Source organism: Symphalangus syndactylus, chromosome 6, assembly GCF_028878055.3.
Source record: "Symphalangus syndactylus isolate Jambi chromosome 6, NHGRI_mSymSyn1-v2.1_pri, whole genome shotgun sequence".
NCBI lineage: Eukaryota > Metazoa > Chordata > Mammalia > Primates > Hylobatidae > Symphalangus > Symphalangus syndactylus.
Genome location: NC_072428.2, coordinates 73,729,537 through 73,747,528, shown reverse-complemented (window position 1 = coordinate 73,747,528; position 17,992 = coordinate 73,729,537). Strand labels below are relative to the sequence as shown.

Genomic DNA, 17,992 nt, shown 5'->3' with positions numbered 1-17,992 from the left:
GTATATTATCATCTGCACCTCATTGGTTATTGGGTAATCATTCTACTACGATTCCCCTATGCTATCTAGTTCAATAAATTTGTAAGCCTTTGTTTTTCTAATAGTCTGCCTTTTATGAGTTGATTTTCCAGCAAAAATTCAGAGGGTGAAGGGGAAGCTTTCCATTAACCCCTACATTAACAATGGCCCCTGTCCTCACCATACTACATTCATAAAGCATTTCTCTTTAAAGATGGGTTTGCAAAATAGTGGCCATTGTAAATAGTCTGCATCCAACCATCTCACCTCAGAGAAAAATTTTAGGAATTTATGATTGGCTTCACGTATCTAACCAAAAGTAGTTTTTTCAGCCAAAGCAAAACTGCTGAGTTGATTTCAAAAACGGTAATATATCTAGGATAAACTTCACAGCATTGTCTGCAGCCCTGATGGCTTTAGGTAATGCACCTTTGCTCCTAATAAGTGACTGGAAGAGTCAAATTTATTTTTCTGGGACATAATTTTTTTTGTCCTTGTATTTCATTGGCTATGAATTGAACATAATTGTTGATAGGTATGCCTAATGACTTATTTCTTGAAACTTTTGTAGCATACCTGGTACTTAACTTTGAAGCAAACCTCCTTAATGAACTATTGATTTCTAAATGTTTGCATGCAATTTAAGTCCTAACTAACTTCAGCTTTTTCAGCTACTAGCCCGTTAGACATTCCTTGACTGACTCCTCCAGTGTTTTCTATTTTAGAGAGAAACATCTTTCAAAAAACATTTTCACAACAAAGTAAGTTTGTTCCCCCTTATATGCATACACGCAACACCATATATACGGAATTAGAATAGAATTATTCAAAAGGTTCAATATCCAGTGAAGTAACTAAATCCCTGAAATATGGCTTAAGAAACATTTTCCAAGAGCACTCAGAATTATTTTTATGTGTTGCATTGTGAAATAATACTGGGATTTTAATAACTCTCCAGCATTTAACAGGTGACACATAAAGGTCTCAAACAATATCAAATGTTATTTTTATACATATAAATATTTTGGGAATTGATTGTGTAATTTTTCAATTTTTAGACTCTTGGCTTTTTCTATTTGCTACCCATTGGACCATTCACTGTTGACCACATAGCCCTCAGATCAAAATTATCTCCAGGAATACATTTATTAAAGAAAGAGAAGGTAGAAACTAATGAATAAAGTTGCTGAGCTATTTATTAAATTTATTTTTTCCCGCTCATTTTGTGTTTTTTATTGCTAATTGAAGTTTGAGTAATAGAATAAATCAATGCATTATTTAACAGTTTGCCAGTTTGAATAATATTCCTAAATTAAAATTAGATTATTCATTCAACCAACATTTATTGAGAGGCTATAACATGTCACACATTATGCACCATTCCAAGAATATGATCATTGTTTTTATGAAGCCTATAATTCAATGAGAAGGCAAATATTGAATAAAAAAATTAAATGTAAAGAGTTCCAAGAATGAGCAATGTTACCTCAAATATGACTGTCGTCTCTGTAGGCGGCATCTGCAATCTTGAAAAGCCATTGTAAAAAGCCCAGTTAGCTGGCTCAAAAAGTCTTTGTCCTTTTGTCAATATAGACACTGCAAGCATTCAAAATTCTATGTTAATTAAGTTTGTAACAGAGGCTGCTATCAAAAAGTAATTCCTAATTGTTACCATCTTGGCAGATACTTGTACTTTGCAAAGCACACTTAACAAAGCAACACTGTTGACGTAGGGCAATCCTTTTCAATTTCTCCATCAAAGCTAATGGTATATAAAAACTTTTAGTATTGAAAACCAGTCTCTCAATGAAGCTATTTGACACATTTGACCTGCTCAGGATTCAGTGAGCCTGTAACGTAACAAAACTCACCACTTCCTCCATTTAAGTTATATTGCTCTTATCTAAGCATTTTTTCCTCCTCTTCTCCATCGTAGCAGAGGCAATTTTGTAACTCCGAAGCTCAAGTTCCTTCAAACAGGCTATGGAAATGTTTGAAAACAAAGTGTCATATATGTACTAATAAAGCAGTATATAGAAATTTCACTTGCAGAATTAAGCTTTAATTATTAAGCTTTAATAAAAAAGAATAGTGTTTAACTTGATGATAAAGTGGCAAGATATTTGTCAAACCCACAGTCTCACCAGGTGCTGTGCCACAAAATTTCAGGTTTTGCTTGAAAATGTTGTCTTATTTTGCATATGTGAGGCTTACTGTATAGATACAGACATTATGCCATTAGTGATGTCACAAGGTGGCATTACTAGGGAAATGAATAGGCCCACATGATGTTGTGGTCATCTAGAAAGCAATGTTCACTTTCAAAAATGTGAATGGTTGATGTTATGATAGCTGTGATTCAGCACAAGAATTATATTCCAGTTGGGTATTTGTTTCTTTTCTCTTTTGTAGGACAGGGTCTCACTATGTTGCTTCGGCTGGTCTCTAACTCCTGGGCTTAAGCAATCCTCCCAACTTGGCCTCTCAAAGTGCCGAGATTACAGACATGAACCACTGTGGTTAAGCATTTTTAAGATTCTGGGCTACAAAATTGTCAAAAATTAGTTTCAAACATAAAATAAGATGTTAGAAAATTAGTACATCAAACAATATACCAGAACCTATATAACAGAGGAGAAATGAGACAAAAGAAGTCTAGATAGTGAGAAGAGGTAAAAGACTGATAAAAGTGAGAAGAAATTTTAAAAGAAAAGCAGAAACCATGATTGGATGATTTCCTTCTGATGTCATAATTACTCTACTCAACAATAAATGTAGAAGTTAGAAAAGACCTACCAGGTTAATGTGTAAAATTGACCATCCATACCTTCTCATCAACATAGGATATGCCTCCTATCATGCTAACATTCTAGTTGGAACCTTGACACTGGTAAGTTGTGTAACTGGGCCTTTAAACCAGATTTTCCGACTTAACATTGCTCATCCCTCATCATTAAAATGCACCTTCAAGCTATTTTCCATAGTAGCTTTAACTAATAGTGCCATAATTATAGTACCTCCAGTGCTATTCCTTTACAAACTCTCATCCTATAGCCTCATTTACAGCTGCGGTCCCTGTATCCCTTTAGTATCATTTTATTGTGTATAAATACCATTATATTTCGAATCCTCTCTCTAACATATCTTTTTCTACCCCCTCTTGTCTGACACCTATTTTCACTTGATACCACTTTTTTTCTGAAAAGCAGTTAAATGGACATTTCCTTTTATTGCATCTCCATTGACTCATGGGGTCATAGAGGAAGGACAGATGTTTGCTTTGTCACCATTATTCCCTGTGCATTCTCTTCTGAAGTCACTTCCATCTGATTATATAATTTGCTTCCTTTTTTCATGATTGTCCCCACCAAGATATTATCCCACTTTCTCCAGTGGTTTTAATGGCTACATTGTGGAATTTGAGGGTGCCCCATTCTTTGGCACTTCACTCCTCATTTTCTTTCACATCTCACATAGAATTCTTTAGTATGTTCTATTGGCTCTGCAATCAAAATGTGTCTTGAATCTAGCTGCTTACCGCCTTCACCAGCATTATTCTAAACTTAGCTGCAATAATCTCTCATGTAAAGCATTTTTATTGGGTTGTCTTTCTCCACCTTTGCAGACCATCTTTGACTCAATAGAATGTCCTTCCTAAGGCAACAATCAGATCAAGTTTTAACTTAAAATTTTCCAAAGCCCTGTCTTTAAATTTAAAAGCAAAATTTGTTAGAACAAGGATCTCTGAGAAAAAAGAAAAATATAAACTAAAAACAACCCCAATTTCCCCCAAATTTAGACTTAGTACAGTGGCTACCAAAAACTCACATGATCTAGGTTTTGAATCTCACCTCCCCTCAAAGGAAAACTGCACTAAGGAAATACATGCAAGCCAAATACATGGAGACCAGGCAACCACAAAGTCAACAAAGATCACCAGCATCATAAAGAAACAGACAAACCCAAAGGGAGGGCTTGTGGCACTAAGCCCTCCTAGTGATAAATGTCATAAATTCATATGTCTATAGATAAAGGAGGCTTTGTTATATGGCAAATGGCTAAGAAAGCCCCAGCCTTCTATAGTATTTTTCAAAGATCCCTAACTAAGTAAAATAGCAAGAAGGGGGTGTTTAACAATTTTACAATTGTAGGTAACTATTGGAGAAACTAAAATTATTTGATATTTTTATTGTGGTGAGTTGAAATTCATTTGTTATTTTAAAAGAGAATTATTTTTATTAACTGGTTACTTTTCTTGACCAGCTAACCTGACCAAGGACAGTCTAATTCATAACAAGAGGAATATAATCCCTATTCTACAAGCCACATCCATAACCTCGTGCTTCCCTAAATTATATTGCCAGTATTTGAGACTGAGCATTCATTTCCTGCTAAGTCTCAGACCACTCTGAGAAAGGCTGCCAAACTTTTGCCAGCCCTGCTCACTACCATCCCACCTTCCAAGCAAAATTCTTTTTCTTAGGCTCAGACAAGCAAGGCTATTAATGAATGAGTGAAGGGAGTTTTTCAGATCATCTAGTGATGAAGTTATGGCACTCTCTGGTTTGTACAGGTTGATATGGTTTGGCCATGTCCCCACCCAAATCTCAACTTGAATTGTATCTCCCAGAATTCCCACGTGTTTTTGGAGGGACCTAGGGGGAGGTAATTGAATCCTAGGGTCCAGTCTTTCCCGTGCTATTCTGATGATAGTAAGTCTCATGAGATCTGATGGGATTATTGGGGTTTCTGCTTTTGCTTCCTCCTCATTTTCTCTTGCTGCTGCCATGTAAGAAGTGCTTTCCACCTCCTGCCATGATTCTGAGACCTCCCCAGTCGCATGTAAGTCCAATTAAACCTCCTTTTCTTTCCAGTCTCAGGTATGTCTTTATCAGCAGCATGTAAATGGACTAATACAGTAAATTGGTACCAGTAGAGTGGGGTGCTGCAGAAAAGATACCCAAAAACGTGGAATTAACTTTGGAACTGGGTAACAGGCAGAGACTGGAACAGTTTGGAGGGCTCAGAAGAAGATAGGAAGATGTGGGAAAGTTTAGAACTTCCTAGAGACTTGTTGAATGGCTTTGTCCAAAATGCTGATAGCAATATGGACAATTAAATCCAGGCTGAGGTGGTCTCAGATGGAGATGAGGAACTGGAGCAAAGGAGACTCTTGTCATGTTTTATTAAAGAGACTGATGGCATTTTGCCCCTGCCCTAGAGATTTGTGGAAATTTAAACTTGAGAGACATGATTTAGGGTATTTAATGGAAGAAATTTCTAAGCAGCAAAGCATTCAAGAGGTGACTTAAGTGCTGTTAAAAAACATTCAGTTTTATAAGGAAGCAGAGCATAAAAGTTAGAAAATTTGCAGCCTGACAATGCGATAGAAAGGAAAAACCCATTTTAAGAGGACAAATTCAAGTCAGCTGCAGAAATTTGCATAAGTAGCAAGGAGCCAAATGTTAATTCCCAAGACCACGGGAAAAATGTCTCCAGGCAGTGTCAGAGAACTTCCCAGCAGCCTCTGCCATCACAGGCCCAGAGGCTCAGGAGGAACACGTGATTTTTTTCGGCTGGGCCCAGGGTCCCCGTGCTGTGTGCAGCCTAGGGACTTGCTGCCCTGTATCCCAGCCACTCCAGCTGTGGCTGACAGAGGACAACATAGAGCTCAGGCTGTGGCTACAGAGGGTGGAAGTCTCAAGCCTTGACAGCTTCCATGTGGTGTTGAGCCTGCAGTTGCACAGAAGTCAAGAATTGAGTTCTGGAGAGGCCAGGGGTGGAATTATGTGATTTGGCTGTGTCTCCATCCAAATCTCAACTTGAATTCCATCTCCTAGAATTCCCACTTTTGCAGAAGGGACCCTGGAGGAGGTAACTGAATCATGGGGGCTGGTCTTTCTTGTACTATTCTTGTGATAGTGAATAAGTCTCATGAGATCCGATGGGTTTATCACAGCTTTCTACTTTTGCTTCTTCCTCATTTTCTCTTGCTGCCACCATGTAAGAAGTGCCTTCTGCCTCCCTCCAGGATTCTGAGGCCTCTCTAGCCATGTGGAAGTGTAAGTCCAATTAAACCTCTTTTTCTTCCCAGTCTTGGGTATGTCTTTATTGGCAGCATGAAAATGGACTAATACAAAGGTAAAAAAGATTAAAGAAGATGCAGAGAGTAAGAGAATCATGGTGGGGCCCAAGAAGATATAAAATAGCTGTTTCAGTGAATGGTCTCTGGCCTTCTCAAAGACCAAAACTGTACCTGGCTACCTATTCCAAGTCCCAAAACACACACAAGTCATCTGTCCACAACAAAACTAAGTCTCTAACCAACACAAACTTTTGTTTTACTTCTGCTTAAAATCTCTTTTCATAAAAAAGACCCGGAATCTGGAAAACATTATACTAGTGAAATAAGCCAGACACAGAAAGGAAAATACGCATGAGCTTACTTTTATGTGGAATCTAGAACAAGTCAAATACATAGAAATGGAGAGAAGAATGGTGGTTTTCAGGAGCAGGAAGGAGGAGGAAATGGAAAGTAGTAGGTCAAGGGGTAGAAAACTGCACTTTTATAGGATCAATTACTCTAGAGAGCTAATGTACAGCATGAGGACTGTAGTTGATAACATTGCATTGCATATAAAAATTTGTTGAGGGTAGATTTTAGGTACTCTCACCACACACACACACGTGCACACGCTTACTCACACCAGTAATCATGGTAGGTCATAGATAGTTTAATTTGCTGGACTGTTGTGGCCATTTCATTATGTATACATACATCAAAACACCATGTTGCACACCTTAAATATATACGATACACATTTTATTGGACTATTTCATAGAATTCTTTTTTACTGCCATATTGAGAAATGGGATAAAATCCCCTCAAGCTAAATATATAAAGCAGAGTATTAAATGCACAATAATCAGAGGATAATTATAGTCAAATGAAAACACTGTTAAAAATTTTTCTTCAAAAACATTTAAAAAGTATTTAACTATAGTCAACAGTGAAGGATACAGAGACCCTAGGACTATCATTTTTGTCCTACCTGTTGTCATCTTTTTTTTTTTTTTTTTGAGATGGAGTCTCGCTCTGTCACCCAGGCTGGAGTGCAGTGGCACAATCTCGGCTCACTGCAAGCTCCGCCTCCCGGGTTCACGCCATTCTCCTGCCTCAGCCTCTCCGAGTAGCTGGGACTACAGGCGCCCGCCACCACGCCCGGCTAATTTTTTTTTTTTTTTAGTAGAGACGGGGTTTCACCGTGGTCTTGATCTCCTGACCTCGTGATCCGCCCGCCTCGGCCTCCCAAAGTGCTGGGATTACAAACGTGAGCCACCGCGCCCGGCCCTGTTGTCATCTTTGGCATGGTGAACAGGTGTACTACAAAAGTGGTGTTGCAACATCAAAACATTGCGTTTTATATATTGCTTAGAGAAGAGTCTGTCTTTACAATTTATTGGCCTGCGGAGATCCCACCTCCCACTCAGCAAAATACAGTGAAAGTGAGACTCTAGTCTAGTAGGCAATCAGCTTTCCTGCATCTTATACTTTTATCCCATTTGATCAGTTTTGGTGAAACCAAATTTAAGAGTCATCTTTGAGTACAGAATTTCAGAATTTAGAGGAAGGTGATTCTTGTTTACCTTCCACTTTAAAAAATGCTTTGGATACTTGATCTGTAAGCATTGGGAAGTGACGTTTCACCTAAGGGAAAGAGTGTTTTGCTTATCATTAAAATGACTCCATTGTAAACTGTATTGCTTGTAATCTGTATCATTCTTGGCCTATGCTTTGGTTTCTGTTAGCTTCTATTTTGCAAGCAATATACATTACTCTAACTTGAACAGAAAAGAAATATAGTTCATGGAATCTCTGGCAAGATTAGAGAATATTTTTTTTTAAAGTGGGCAGTGATTAAAATGGCCAGTCAATCACAACTATGGCAAAAATGATGACAGAGGAACAATCTGATGAGGCTGGTGTGGCTGCGGCAGCGGGACACTGGATGGCACCCCTTGTTTTAGAGACGATCCCCGTGATCATCACCACCATAGAACAGTGAGATCATGTGCCTGTGCTCTACCAGGGGCAGGGAAGACAGATGTCTAGAATTTATAGATTCTGAGACCATGAAGAATCACACAGCAGAATATTCCACAAACATAGAAAGGGTGTTCAAATGCTGTACAGATAAAAATACACCAGCAAACAATTATATAGTCTCTTTTTTTTTTTGCCTGCCCAATATCTGTACATGTTAATCTTCCAATAAACTTCCAAAAAACACATGCCCAGTGGTAGTTTTGTAATTTTCGCATTTAGCAAACAAGACTACACTCATCATTTCTCTAAACAGACAGGAAAAAAATGCATGAGAGTATTATTTAGAGAAGTGATTTACAAAGTGAAATCCCCAGACAACAGCGTCAATATTACCTGACAACTTGTTAGAAGTGCAGTCTCAGGACAATTCTAGAGCTGTTGAATCAGAAACTTTTCTTCAGAAATGAAGATAACTATTACTTTTAGAGTTGCTTTTATATGATGGGAAAAAATCGACCCAAACTCTTGTGGTTATTGCATCCAGCTGCAAATCTAGCTTTCTAATTGATGCTCATTCTTCTTGTAGTTCTGTCATGATTCTATCTCAGTTGTCTCATTCTATGAACAAAACTGAAAAGCTAACTGCTACTTTCACATCCTGTTTATCTCTATATGCAATAGGAGGCTGGGTTCAGTGACTCGTGCCTGTAATTCCAGCTATTTGAGAGGCTGAGGCAGGAGGATTGCTTGAGCCCAGGAGTTGGAGACTGCAGTGAGTCATGATCATGTGACTGCACTCTGGCCTGGGCAACAAATGAGACCATGTCTCTTAAAACTAAAAATTTAGCCAAGATGGTGGCTCATACCTGTAGTCCCAGCTACTTTGGAGGCCGAGGCTTGAGCCAAGGAGTTTGAGTCCATCCTAGGCAACAGAGTGAGATGCGATCTCCATTTAAAAAAAAAAAAAAAATTAAAAAATATATATGTAATATGGAGAGAGAAAAGAAATTTAAGATAAGCTATAAGAATATATACATGTTACAGTAAGAAATGAGACACATGAGATAAAATTTTTGTTTCAGCATTTCATCATTTGACTATAATTATCCTCTGATTATTGCACATTTAATACTCTGCTTTATATATTTAGCTTGAGGGGATTTTATCCCATTTCTCAATATGGCAGTAAAAGGAATTCTATGAAATAGTCCATTCCTTCCACCACTTTTCTTCCATATTCCCTTAGCTTTCAGCAAGTATCTCAGCTATTCAGAATTATTTACCTTCATTTCTAAGGGACCTGAACCCTTGCTGTACCCTCTTGTTTAGTAATCTCAGTGAACCTTTTGCACTGAATGTAGGTTTGAGGAGGCGATTTAGATTATTATCGCAGTTTAATGGTAACTCTTCTTTATCTCCTTATGACAAGAATCTTAATTCTTTCTTACCACGAGAATTTTCCACCCCAGCCAACAGTAAACTCATTTTCTGCCTACAGTGTTGTGTTCTGTTCAGTGGCATGAGAGGCTTAAGATAGCCAGGTTGGAGCTTTAAATGCCATAGCTAGGTAACTATTATTTCCCCCAATAGAAACGTTTGCTCTGTAGGGACTGGAACCTCTAAATCATCAGAGTCCAGAATTGTGGGGACTACAAGTGGATCTTCAAATGTAATCATGAGAAGTACTACCTTTTCTCTATGCTTAGTTTCCTGAGATATATATTCTGGTTGTGGGAGAAATGGCACTATATGTGTATTAGTTGCGGCTCAGCTCACAAGGCGTCCTTCAGGACAGCACTTCAAACTCACAAAATGTTGTCCAGAAAATGCTACTGTAGGCTGAGCGCAGTGGCTTATGCCTGTAATCCCAGCACTTTGGGAGGCAGGGGCAGGTGGATCACGAGGTCAGGAGTTAAAAACCAGCCTGGCCAAGGTGGTAAAACCCCATCTCTGTTAAAAATACAAATATTAGCTGGGTGTGCTGACAGGCACCTGTAATTTCAGCTACCTGGGAGGCTGAGGCAGGAGAATCACTTGAACCCAGGAGGTTGCAGACAGCCAAGACTGCGCCCTTGCACTCCAGCCTGGGCGACAGAGCGAGACTCCGTTTTTGTTTTTGGTTTTAATTAGAAAATGCTACTGTGTCTGAGTCATCAAAAAGCATTCCACCGTTCTGTAAGGTTAGATTTTTGTGAATCAAGAAGTACATAAAAAGATCAATGATGATCAATTAACTAAGACTACTTCCAGGTACCTGAGCTAGTACCTTGAACATACAATGTCTGGTAAACACATTACATTGGTAAATTCATCCTAATCTAAAATTTTCATTTTTGTCATTTATCACCAGAATCTATAATCCATGCATTTGCAAGGTAGTGGCCAATATAAATTGCTAAAATCTGTAATTCTTGCAACGTGTAAGCATTGTTTATAAGGATATGTTATGGAAAAAGCCTTTTTGGGTTTGATTTAATTTTAACCTGGTTACTATTTGGGAGACAATGAGTTATGAAGACTATAGATATTTACTTTAAAAGTAGGAAAATTCCTGTGAGTGAGAGTCTAGGACGCTCATTTTCCTCAGGGAAAGGAGGGACCACACAGGCTGGAAAGCTGGACTCTAAATCCTCTAAGTACCTCTGTATATTCACATTCCAGTGTTTGGTATCTTGATCTTTTAAAATCAGTGCTCAGACTTTCAGTTAAGAGATTCCAGGCCGGGCGCAGTGGCTCAGGCCTGTAATCCCAGCACTTTGGGAGGCCGAGGCGGGCGGATCACGAGGTCAGGAGATCGAGACCATCTTGGCTAACACAGTGAAACCCCGTCTCTACTAAAAATACACACATACACACACAAGCCAGACGCGGTGGTGGGCGCCTGTAGTCCCAGCTACTTTGGAGGCTGAGGCAGGAGAATGGCGTGAACCCGGGAGGCGGAGCTTGCAGTGAGCGGAGATTGCGCCACTGCACTCCAGCCTGGGAGACAGAGCAAGACACCGTCTCAAAAAAAAAAAAAGAAAAAAGAAAAAAGAGATTTGAAAACCCAGATTCAACCGACTTTGCAGTTTGTCAAGTTACAGAAACAAACTCGGCATTTGTTTATAACAACCTCAGCCTTTCACTTGCAAGAAATAAGAATTTGTGTGAGGGAAAATGAGGATATTGGTCTCAAAGTTTTAGAATGTTACTGAATGATAATTAAGAAACTTGAGTATTTATATCCTTCTTTGAGATACGCTTTGCTGTTAGAGGCAGCTACCCTCAATTATCATTCTTTGAATTTCTCTAGTCTTTCGTGTTGTCTGTCCTAAGTCAACAAATATCTTACCCATATGATTTAAGAAATGAATGTATATTATTATACTGAGTGTAGACAAGAAATAGATGTATATTATTGCAATATACATGTAGACAAGAAATGGATGTGTATTATTGTAAAGTGCTTATACCACACATGAAGTAGTATAATATCACTCATAGGTAAACTGATAATTTAAAGATATATACCCTAAAACAGTCACTAAAGTAACAAAACATACAGCTAACAAGCAAAAAAGTAGATAAAATCTAATCATAAAATACTCAATCCAAAAGAAGAAGAAGAGGAAAAGAATACTTGTAACAAATAGAAAACAAATAGCTGTCTTTTCCATGGTCAGGACAAAAAAACAAAACATAACAAACAAACAAACAAACAAAAAGCCACATTAAAAAACAAAAAGAAAGAAAAAAGAAAACAAATAGTCAGATGATAAAATTAAACTTTACCATCCTAATAATCACATTAAAGTTATATGATGTAAACATTCCAATAAAAAGCCAGGTTAAGAAGAACAAGATACAAAAGACACAGTTATATATGCCATATAAGAAATGAACTTTAACTATAAAAACAAATTGGTTAAAAGGAAAAGAATAGAAAAAAAGATGTAACTTGATAACACTAGTGAAAAAAGCGGGATTAGTTATTAATACATTAGAGGAAGTATATTTAAGAGCAAAGAATATTAGCAGTGATAAAATTAGGTCATTTTAGAATCATAAAGTGATCAACTTATCGAGAAGACATAATCATCCTAAACATTTATGCACCTATGAACAAGATTTAAATACACATAAAGCAGACACTGATAGAACTGCAAGAAGAATTGAACATGTTCCTAATTATAGTGGATGTTTAAACTTCTCTGTCAACAGTTGATAGAAAAAGTAGACATAAAATCAATAGAAACATATAAGATGGTGCAACACTGTCAACCAACAACAGCAGATCGTGCATTTTTTTTCAACATTACAGAAAACATTTAACAGGATAGTTCATATTCTGGGGAATAAAACTAACCGAGTTTGAAATGGTTCAAATTACACAAAATACATTTTCTGAGCACAATGGAATTAAATTAGAAATCAGTAACAGAAAGATATCTGAAAAATTCCCAATTATTTGGAAACCAAATAACATATTTTAAATAATCTATGACTCAGAGAGGATATCTAAAGAGAAATCAGGAAGTGTTTTAAAGTGAAAACACAACATACGAAAGTGTATGGAATGCAAGTAAAACAGTACTTGAGAGGGAAATTTTTAGCACTACATATTAAAATTAAAAGCCTACACATTAGAAAAGAAAAAAAAGACCTCAAATCAATAACTTCATATTTTATCATAAGAACTAGAAAAAGAATAGAAATTCAAACTAAAGTATGCAGAATCACAGAAGTAATAATCTCAGCAAAATTCAGTGATACAGAAAACAAAAACAATTGAGATCAATAAACCCAAAACCTATTGGTCTTTGAGAAGATCAATAAAATTGATAAACCATTAGTAAAACTGATAAGGAAATGAAGCACAAATTACCAATATCAGGAATGAAAAAGGTGATATAGCTGTAGATTTTATAGATATTAAAAGAATAGTAAGAAAGTACTTTGAAGAACTTTATGCCAATATACCAGATGATTTAGGTAAAATAGAAAAAAACTCCAGACAACAATTACAGGCAAAGACCTTTAGAAACACACTCGTAATTAATTAGATTTGCTAAAACTTTCTTTTTTCTTTTCTTTTTTTTTTTTGAGATGGAGTCTTGCTCTGTCACCCAGGCTGGAGTGCAATGGCATGATCTCGGCTCACTGTAACCTCCTCCTAGGTTCAAGCAATTCTCTTGCCTCAGCCTTGCTAGTAGCTGGGATTACAGGTGCCCACCACCACGCTGGACTAATTTTTGTATTTTTAGTAGAGATGGGGTTTCATCATGTTGACCAGGCTGGTCTTGAACTCCTGACGTTAAGTGTTCCTCCTAACTCGGCCTCCTAAAGTGCTGGGACTACTGGTATGAGCCACCATGCCTGGCCTGCTCCAAGGAGAACACATATCAAGAGAAACCAATGGGTGTCTCAGTAATAGGATGTTAAAAGGAACCTATTATAGGACTTACCCTTTGGTTGAGAGATGAGTGAATGTCTTAGAAAGAAGGGGTTTTCTCTAATTGGATGCTGTCAGAACACAGGCAGATGGTCCAGCCATTTCATTCCTAGGTATTACTCAAGGGAAACAAAGCATATGTCCATATAAAGACTTGTACATGAGTGTTCACAGAAGCTTTTTAAAAATTACACCCTCAGGCTGGGCTTGGTGGCTCATGCCACCTAACACGTTGAGAGGCCGAGGAGGGTGGATCACCTGAGGCCGGGAGTCTGAGACCAGCCTGGCCAACAAGATGAAACCCTGTCTCCATTAAAAATACAAAAATTAGCCAGGCGGGATGGTGCATACCTGTAATCCAAGCTACTTGGGAGCCTGAGGCAGGAGAATCTCTTGAACCTGGGAGGCAGAGGTTGCAGTGAGCCGAGATCATGCCATTGCACTCCAGCCTGGGTGACAGAGTGAGACTTCATCTCAAAACAAACAAACAAACAAACAAAGAATTATACCCTCAAACTGGAAACAACAAAGATTTCCATTAACAAGTACTATAAAAGGTTAAACAAACTGATATAGTCAGACAATCAAACACTATTTTGCAATAAAAATGTATGCACATAACAACGACAAATCTCATAACAAATATTGAGTGAAAGAAGCCAGGCAAAAACAACAAGTGTATACTCTATGACCCATTTATATAACATTCTAGACAATGTAGACTTATCTATAGTGACAGAAAGCAGATCAGTGGTTGCTTGGAGAGGAGCAGCAGGGAAGGTCAGGAGGGTGGGATTACAAAGTGGCATAAGGAGGCCAAGCACAGTAGCTCAGGCCTGTAATCCCAGCATTGTGGAAGGCTGAGGCAGGAGGATTAATTGCAACCAGGAGTTTGAGAACAGCCTGGGCAACATGACAAGATCCCGTCTTAAACAAAACAAAAGGTGGCACAAGGAAATTTTTAGGTCATTGATGTTTATTATCTTGATTATGGTGGTGGTCTTACACGCATATATTTATATATGTCAAAACCTCTCAAATTGTGCAGTTTTAAGTATGTGGAGTTTATTGAAGGTCACCTATACCTCAACGGAGCTACTTAGAAAAAAGGAAAGGAGGTAATTGATTTTTTTAAGCTTCATGCAAAGTCACTTGGATCAGAAGAAAATAGACTCATCCAACATCCTCCTTCTTCCTCTATGGGCACTGATTGTAATATCTCTATTAGCATACAGATATTTAAAAAATTTATATAAATATTTTTGATTGATAAACCATAATTGTATACATTTATAGGGTGCAATGTGAGATACATACACACACACACACACACACACATATATATATAAGATGGCATGATTAAATCAAGCTAATGAGCATATCCATCACCTCACTTACCCATCATTTTTTATGGTGAGACATGAAATTTACTATTATTTTGAAGTATGTAGTACATTATTATTGACTACAGTCACTCTGCTGTGCAATAGATCTCAAAACCTGTTCCTACCGTATCTGAAACTTTGCACCCTTTCATCAACAGTCTCCCACTCCCTTCCTCCCCTTCTCCCACCTCAGCCTCTGGTAACCACCCTTCTACTTTCTACTTAGAGCACACACTTGTATTTTAGTGGAATGGATTTGAGGCTAAGTAACCTGAAAGGTTAGTTGGAAGTCTTGGCTTCTATATGAGACACTTTTTCCCCATTGGTAAGATAGGTAAAACAACATTTTCTACCTCGTATACGTAGGCAATATTATGACTCACTATTATGTTTAAAGACTAAATTACAACTTTGAGTTCGTGGAATTCAAGCAGAAAAATTCAGAGAACTTTTCTTTTTTTTTTTTTTTTTTTCCTGGACCAGATGCTGATTTTCTCCTAGCATCTCTACCCAGAAATCTTGATTCCTACTCAGTACAAATATCCAGAAACTTCTTACCTTCCTACACACAAGAGCCACTTCTTTAATCATAGTTTCTCTAGATAATAGTATTTACAGGCGCCACTTGGATTGGCTGAGAACACTTTGCTTTGCTTTACTCAGAAGGTGGAGTATATTCTTCCCACACACCCCCACTTTTGTGTTATTTCCTGTCAGTCCTTGAAGGGGCAAACTATCCCGCTCCCTCGCCCTGTGTTTCTTCCACCCTCAGCTTCACTCAGACCCACGGTATCAACACTCAATAGGTGAACTGCTGTCGACGAAAAATATTGCCGCCATTGTACTAGAATTTATTCTTAATAATAATAGGAGCAAACTGACCTTAAATGTCAAGTAGGTCAAGTTGTACACAAATGCCTATCACGGATCTGTAGATGGGTATTGTCAAGTTCATTTTCGTATGCTTTCTACTTCTGTTCCAACTTTGACATTCATTTGCGGTTTCCAAAAGGGAGGCAAAGACAATTTTACACTTTATAGTTTTCAACTTACAAGATGTCTGTAAAGGCCTCACATTAGAATCACCTGGGACCTTCAAAAATGCCAATGATTGGCTGGGCGTGGTGGCTCATGCCTGTAATCCCAGACCTTTGGGAGGCCGAGGCCGGCAGATCACGAGGTCAGGAGATCAAGACCATCCTGGCTAACACGGTGAAACCCCGTCTCTACTAAAAATACAAAAAAATTAGTTGGGCGTGGTGGCGGGCACCTGTAGTCCCAGCTACTCAGGAGGCTGAGGCAGGAGAATGGCGTGAACCCAGTAGGTGGAGCTTGCAGTGAACCAAGATTGTGCCAGTGTGCTTCAGCCTGGGTGGCAGTGGGAGACTCCACCTCAAAAAAAAAAAAAAATTGCCAATGATTGAAGCCTAATACTGAAGTTTCTGATTTATTAATAATTAGTCTGTTGCTGGGTGTTAATTGAGCTCCCCACGTGATTATGCATGTAGGACTTCAAACCACTAATTTAGAACCTTGTGATTCAACATTTGGGCAAAAATGAGCAGCATCAGTATCACCTGGGACGAGCTTCACGCCTCACTTTAGATTTACTCTAAATCTAAATATTTTATTTTTATTAAAACAATTAAGAACAGATTACAAGCTTCAACTACATCTAAATTCTTTGGATTTACTTTAAAAGAATCTACATTTTGACACAATACCAAAGTGAACTAAATTAGCTTTTTTTTTTTTTTTTTTTCTGAGACAGAGTCTTGCTCTGTTACCCAGGCTGGAGTGCAGTGGTGCAATCTTGACTCACTGCCACTTCCACTCCAGTTTAAGCAATTATCCTGCCTCAGCCTACAAAGTATCTGGGATTACAGGCGCATGCTATCATGCCCAGCTAATTTTTGTATTTTTAGTAGACACAGGGTTTCACAATGTTGGGTCAGCTGGTCTCGAACTCCTGACCTCAAGTGATCTGCCGGACTCGGCCTTCCAAAGTGCTGAGATTATAGGCATGAGCCACCATGAGCAGCCTAAATTTGCTTTAATTTGGAGAAGTACTGGTCTAGAAAACACAAATTCCCAGGAGACTCAAGTTCTTAATATAAGTTGATTTCTTGATTACAAGTTCTTCAAATGCATTCTTCAAGATTTTTTTTTTTTACTTTATAAACTGACAAAGATTATACATATTCATGGCTATATGGGGATGTTTCAATACATGTAGACGGTGATCAGATCAGGGTAATTAGCATATCTATCACCTCAATCATTTATTATTTTTTTGTATTGGGAACATTCAAACTAGTCCTTGGTATTTTAAACTACATAATATAGTATTGTTAACTATAGTCATCTACAGTACTATAGAACACTAGAACTTATTACTCCTACCTAACTGTAATTTTGTACCCATTAACAAATCTGTTACTATCCCTCCTTTCTCCCTACACTTTTCAGCCTGCAGTATTCGCTCTTCTACTTTTTACTTCTATGAGATCAACTTTTTTTAGCTTCTGCATGAGTGAGAACATGTGGTGTTGAACTTTCTATTCCTGGCTTATTTTGCTTGACATAATATCCTCCAGTTCCATCCATGTTGCTGAGAATGACAAGATTTTATTTATTCTTTTTTATGGCTAAATAGCCTTCCTTGTTATATATATACATTTTTAAAATCCATTCATCTGTTGTTGGAAACCTAGGTTGATTCCATATCTTGGCTATTGTGAATACTGTTGGAATAAACATGGGGATGCTGATGGCTCTCCAATATAATGCTTTTCTTCCCTTTGGATAAATATCCAGTAGTGGGATTGCTTGAGGGGTTTCAATACTGTTCTCCATACTGGCTGCACTAATGTACATTCCTACCAACAGTGTATGAGAGTTCCTTTTTCCCCAGCTACTCAGGAGGCTGAGGCAGGAGAACTATTTGAACCCTAGAAGCAGAGGGAGCCAGATTACACCACCACTGCACTCCAGCCTGGACGGAGAATGAGATTGTCAAAAAAAAAAAAAAAAGTCTCTTTTCTTCACATCTTTGCCAGCATTTATTTTTGTCTCTTCTATAATAGCCATCCCAACTGGGGTGAGATGTTG

General features: G+C 38.0%; 1 non-coding gene and 1 pseudogene across 1 annotated transcript; both read right to left on the bottom strand.

Moving 5' to 3' along the window:
• LOC129485349 (tripartite motif-containing protein 64C-like) overlaps nucleotides 1–17,992 on the bottom strand; it is a 109,125-nt pseudogene that overhangs the window by 65,029 nt on the left and 26,104 nt on the right.
• Nucleotides 15,656–15,726, bottom strand: LOC129485560 (small nucleolar RNA SNORD56). Its single transcript, XR_008658700.1, has one exon. It is a non-coding gene; the product is annotated as a small nucleolar RNA SNORD56 (small nucleolar RNA).